Here is a 6,473-nt window from a genome sequence, read left to right as displayed (position 1 = left end):
TCAGGAAGTTACTCTGTATGGTTTAAAAGGGGGAGGAACCCTCAGTTCCAGGGGAATTGCCCACCCCTTTCCTGGAAAACTCGTGAATAATCCACCCCTTGTTTAGCATATAATCGAGAAATAACCGTAAAAATAACCACCAGCCCTAGAGGCTGCTCTGCCTATGGCGTAACCATTCTTTATTCCTTTAATTTCTTAATAAACTTGCTTTCACTTTACTCAATGGATTTACCTCGAATTCTTTTTTGCACGAGATCCAAGAACCCTCTCTTGGAGTCTGGATCAGGACCCCTTTCCGGTAACACTGGGGCTCACTGTAGCCACTGCCCCTGCCCAGGACTGCCTGTTGCTGGCTTGCTGTATACAGCAGCTGCCACCACCTCTGACAGCTCAGGAGGACTTGCAGGAGGGGCTGGGGGGCGTCCGCCTGTCAGGCAGTCAGCCGTGCCCACAGCCGAGAGTGTCAGGGCTGGGGATCCACCTCCTCGCTTGTGGAACCATCTTCCCTCTGTGTGCACTGCAGGCCTGACAACTCCCTCTCTTTTCTTTCAGTTCTCCCATGCAGTCGAGGCCTGGGTCCCTCAGGACTCCAAGAAGAAAGTGTGGGGCTGCCTGCCCATCTAGTTCCCCTCTCCTCCGTTTATCCCACTTCATGGCTGTGTGACCTTGGGGAAAGGTAGAGTCCTCACTGGGCAATCAGATCCACCCAGTTCTTAAGAATAGCATGGAAGAAGGTGTTTCAAAGACTGCTCCTGGGGACAAGGGAGGGCAGGGCTGCTAACTTTTTATATACTTACCTAAAATTAATAGTGAAGTATAATAAAGTTTGTTTGTTTTGAGCTGGTGGAGGCATTTGCCAAGATGGAAGACACAAATGCAGAGGAATTGTAAGGTTGTAAGGATCCTAGGGTATTGGGGGCTTCCTGGAACTCCCTTCTAGGATCCAGTTAAAGAGGCTGCCCTTGGAGGGTGAGAGGTGGGTAGGTTGTGTTCCCCTCCAGAGAAAGGGCCTTAGAGAAATTCACCAGGAAAAACCAGCTTCTGGCTCTTGTGGCTTTATTGAAGGACAGGGGTCTCCTCCCGACCCTTGATCCTTAACCGTCAAAGCACTTAAGATCAGCCACTCTGGGCTGGCTCCTGGCCTGGGGCTCTTGCTGGTTGCTGGTGGGTGATGGAATTCAGGCCTCCCAATTCTTCCAGTGACTGGAGGTGAAGGTGCTCTGCTAGCAGGACTTTGCGAGGCTGGGCTCTGGGCTTCTCTGGAGAACTAGGGTCTGGAGAAGGATCAAGAGGCTGGACTATCTGGACAATATCAAAGTTGGACTTTGTGGGGGCTGGAATTTGGGGGCTTTCTGGAGGGCTAGGCTGGGTGGGCGCTGTGGAGAGCCTGGAACTGGGGCTCTCCTGGGCTGTAGAATCTTTGGCTGCCTTGTAGGGAGGGGAGAGATAAAGGATTAGGGACTCTGTGAAAGGAGAGTGTTCAGGGTCCCCTCCACTACTTGGGTCTGCAGGAGCTGTTGAGGACTGAGATGGAGAGATGACTTCTTGGTCAGCCTCTAGGACAGCTAGGACTTGAGATTCCTTGAGAAGCTTGTAGCATCCACACATGAGGCATTTTGCAGAGATGGCAGGTCTGCAGGCAGGGACAGGGGCTGAAGCTCTGGCAGTTTCTCATTGTCTGGTTGCTATCTTACTCTTTCTGGTATGTTGGGCTGGGCAGGGTGGAGAGACAGGCAAGTTGCTGGCCTTTAGATGGCAGAGGGGTTGGCAAGTTGGATGGACCATTAGGGTAAAACTTGGGGAGGAGGCAGGGTTTCCACCAGGATGAATCAGCTGTCCCCTCTGTGACAGCAGTTTAAATTCTGGCCTTGTCTCAGGCTGCCTGCACTCTTGGCTCCAACACTCAGACTATCCAGAATCTCACTCAACAAATCCAGTTATTCTCTAGACCTCAAGATGCTGCTGCCTATAGCTTCTTTTGCCCATAGGCTCCCCTCATCCTTAGGGCTCAGAGGAGGTGTTCTGGATGAGGATGGGCAGCCTCAGGTATTTGCCTGAGAGCCCCAGCCCTGGTCAGGCTGCTCTGGAGTTTGGGGACCCTTCTCCGCATCAGTTGCGGCCTCCTGCTTCCAATATTGGTGCTCCCCTTTAGATTTACCCCTCCCTTGGGGGCTTAGAAGGTTCCTCTTCCAGCTGGAGTCTCCTGCTGGGGTGGAGGGGCTGGTTCTGCAAAGGGTGGGAATAACAGGACCTGGGGAGCTGCAGTCTCAGGGGGCTGAGGCTTGTTGGAAGAGGGTGAGTGTGAAGTGGGTGCCAAATATTAGGGTAAGTGAGGAGGGAGGCAAGATGTCTGGATGGGGACTGGGTAGGTGGAGGATTCAGTGATAATACCAAGCGTGTGTATGGGGGAAGGGGTGTTCTCACCTATTCAAAGTGCTAATTGACAGGCAGGTGCTGCTGCAGGTGATCTGAGTGGCTGGTGAGGGCTAGGCCCTCAAGGAGCACCTCCTCTGGGGGCCAGAATCCCCATCTGAAGAAGAGAATGCCTGAGCTGGGAGCCCCTCCTGCACCCCCCAGATATTAGCCTTTGGCTGGTCTTACCTTATAGATTAGCAGGCTCTGCATCCCCCTCAAGCTACTCTTGGCCTATGGAAGCATGAAGGGAGAATGACACCTGAGGCTGATTGGACCCCGGGCATTTCAGAGCTCAATCCTCTTATCTCATAAGACAGCTTCATCTTGCCATCTGTCTAGCTCTGTGTCTTAAATATGTTCACAACCCCCCATGCACCACCCAAGAAATCAATACAAACTTTCACTCCTTTGGCTAATACAAAAGGAGTATTCCAGGAGGAAATAATCCCCAAATAAAATGAAAAGTGGCAAAACAACATTGTACAAGTGTTCATAGCCCAAAGCCATAAAGTATAAAATCACGTGAACAATTTTGAGCTGCAAAAGTTGGCTCCAGGAAACTTGTCGGCTTGAGAGAAAAAAAAAAAAAAAAAACACATAAGGGCAAAAGCCGGGATTATATGGTCCAAGGACAAAGGATGCTTGCCAGTGAATCTTGGTTGTCAATTTTAAAGAAGCGGGCTATGATTTTGACAAAAAGGAGCATGATAAATGGAAAATAAATGTGGGAAGACTTGTTAATAGAAAAAAGATTATGGGCCGGGTGTGGTGGCTCACACCTGTAATCCCAGCACTTTGGGAAGCCAAGGAGGTTGGATCACTTGAGGTCAGAAGTTTTTGAGACCAACCTGGCCAACATGGTGAAACCCCATCTCTACTAAAAATGCAAAAATCAGCTGGATGTGGTGGCATGCCTGTAAATACACCTGTAATTACACCTGTAATCCCAGCTACTCGGGAAGCTGAGGCACAAGAATCACTTTAACCTGGGAGGCAGAGGTTGCAATGAGCCAAGATGGTGCCATTGCTCTCCAGCCTGGGCAACAATGTAAAACTATGTCTCAAGAAAAAAAAGAAAAAAACGATTATAATGAAGCTGAAAAAATTTTATTGCCTAGTGATATCACAGCTGTCATAATGTTGCAAGACAACACATTACTTGCATGTTTGTAGGGATACTGGTGTGAACAAACCTACTGCACTGCCAGTCATATAAAACTATAGTATGTACAATTATGTACAGTACATAAAACTTGATGATAATACCGGTTACTTATTTATATATTTACTATACTATATTTTTAATTATTTTAGAATATACTCCTATTTACTAAAAAAAAAAAAAAAAGTTAACTGCAAAACAGATTCAGGCAGGTCCTTCAGGAGGTATTCCAGAAGAAGGCATTGTTATCACAGGAGATGACAGACAGCTCTATGTGTGTTAGGGCCCCTGAAAATCTTGAAATGGGAAAAAATGTGGAGGAGGAAGACAATGATATTGATGACTCTGACCCTGTGTAGGCTTAGGGTAATGTGTGTACTTATGTCTTAGTTTTTAACAAAAATGCCTTAAAAGTAAAAAATACATGTAAAAATAGAAAAAACGCTTTTAGAATAAGGATATAAAGAAAGAAAATACTTTTGTTTGGCTGTACAATGTGTTTGTGTTTGAAGCTAAGTGTTATTACAAAAGAGTAAAATAGCTGAAAAAATTATAAAGTTGATAAAGTAAAAAAGTTATAGTAAGCTAAGGTTAATTTATTATTGAAGGAAGAATACTATTTTTTAAATAAATTTAGTATAGCCTAAATGTGCAATGTGTATAAAATCTACAGTAGTCTATAGCAATATCTTAGACTTTCACATTCACTCACCACTCACTCACTGACTTACCCAGAAAAACTTGCAGTTTTGCAAGCTCCGCTTTTTTAAATATATATTTTTTTTCTTTTGATGCGGGGTTTTGCTCCTGTTACCCAGGCTAAAGTGCAATGGCATGATCACTGCTCACTGCAGCCTTGAACCTCCTGGGCTCAAGCGATCCTCAGACTTCAGCCTCCCAAGTAGATGAGATCACAAGTACATGCCATGACACATGGCTAGTTTTCAAAGAATTTTTATAGAGACAGGGTCTCCCTATCTTGCCTAGGCTGGTCTCAAACTCCTAGGCTCCAGTGGTCCTTCTGCCTCGGACTCCCAAAGTGATGGGATTACAAACATGAGTTATCGCACGTGGCCTCATTTTTTTTTTAATCTTTTATGCCATATTTTTACTGTACCTCTTCTATGTTTGGATACACAGATACTTACCATTGTGTTACCATTGCCTACAGTATTCAGTACAGTAATGGGCTATACAGGCTTGTAGCCTTGGAGCAACAGGCTATACCTTATAGCTTAGGTGTGTAGTATGCTATAGCATCTAGGTTTGTGTAAATACACTCTATGATTTTCGTACAATGAAATCACTTAATGACACATTTCTCACAATATATCCACATCATTTAGCAACACACGACAGTACTAATTTTTTTTTTTCTTTTTGAGACGGAGTTTCACTCCTGTCGCCCAGGCTGGAGTGGAGTGGCACGATCTCGGCTCACTGCAACCTCCACCTCCCAGGTTCAAGTGATTCTCCTGCCTCGGCCTCCTGAGTAGCTGGGATTACAGGCACCTGCCGCCATGCCTGGCTAATTTCTTGTATTTTAGTAGAGACCGGGTTTCACCATGTTGGGCAGGCTGATCTCGAACTCCTGACCTCAGATGATCCACCCTCCTCGGCCTCCCAAAGTGCTGGGATTACAGGTGTGAGCCACTGCACCCGGCCATCATTTTTTATTTTTTAGTGATGGAATCTCTCTCTGTCACCCAGGCTGGAGTACAGTGGCACAATCATAGCTCACTGCAGCCTTAAATCCTGAGCTCAAGGAATCCTCTCACCTCAGCCTTCTGCGTAGCTGGGACTACAGGTGTATGCCATCACACCCAGCTATTTTTATTTATTTATTTTTTGTAGAGATACAGTCTGGCTATGTTACCCAGAATGATTGGTCTTGAGCTCCTGGCCTCAAGTGATCTGCCCATTTCAGCCTCCTAACATACTAAATTAGTTTTTAGGATTTTCTTGTTCTTAACCTAGACTTAATTCTCTGTTAATGTATTTCTACACAATTTTGATATAGACTTCAAATTTATTGCAAAAATAGCCCTAATTTTATCTTTTAATATCCAGTATTGTGAAGACGGCCTGGCATATAAAGGGTAATAAATAGATGTTAGTTGAATCAAGTCCATGAAACAAGTAAATAATGACAGAAACATTTGTATTGATATCACTAAAGAGAGCCTCAACTTCAAGCTTGGCAAATGAGAAAACCTGCTTGGCAGGGGCAGGAGTCCTGGGCGTCTGGTCTACTGGGCAGGTGCACTGTTAACAAAAGGGCAAGAACATTTCCTTATAAGCTGTAAACTTCTTCAGGATTCTAGGAAAGTGGGAAGGACAGAGGTAGGAATACAGCAGAGGTCCTACCAAAAGATGGATAGAGTGCACCTCCAGGACATTTAATGAGCAGGCCATCTCGCTAGATGACAGTAGGCATCCTCCTGGCTTAATGTAAGATTAAATACAGTCAAAGGCTGCACGTGAACATACTCATGCTCTAGCTTCTAAATGTGGTTTCTGTCAATGTTGCAATTTAAACGCATGCATATCTCTATTAACCTTTAAGGTAATGATACTGCGTTTTGGGGCATTTCATATGGAGAGTCCGTCAAACTGGCATCATGGTTCTCCAATCATCCAAAAAATAAATATTATGTACAATAAAACATAAATTCCAGCCAGGCATGGTGGCTCATGCCTGTAATCCCAGCATGTTGGGAGACTGAAGCGGGTAGATCCCCTGAGGTCAGGAGTTCGAGATCAGCCTGGACAACATGGTGAAACGCTGTCTCTACTAAAAATACAAAAATTAGCTGGGCATGGTGGTGGGCACCTGTAATCCCAGCTACTCGGGAGGCTGATGCAGGAGAATCACTTGAACCCAGGAGGAGGAGGA

The 6,473-nt window shown here is 45.5% G+C and overlaps 1 pseudogene; it reads right to left on the bottom strand.

Annotated features, from left to right (window-relative positions):
- Positions 1–1,094: 1,094 nt before the first annotated feature.
- On the bottom strand, positions 1,095–5,992 carry LOC115832832 (annotated as a pseudogene).
- Between the last annotated feature and the right edge of the window lie 481 nt (positions 5,993–6,473).

This window comes from Nomascus leucogenys, chromosome 3, assembly GCF_006542625.1.
Source record: "Nomascus leucogenys isolate Asia chromosome 3, Asia_NLE_v1, whole genome shotgun sequence".
In the NCBI taxonomy this organism is placed as follows: domain Eukaryota; kingdom Metazoa; phylum Chordata; class Mammalia; order Primates; family Hylobatidae; genus Nomascus; species Nomascus leucogenys.
This window is presented reverse-complemented; position numbering and strand designations above follow the sequence as displayed.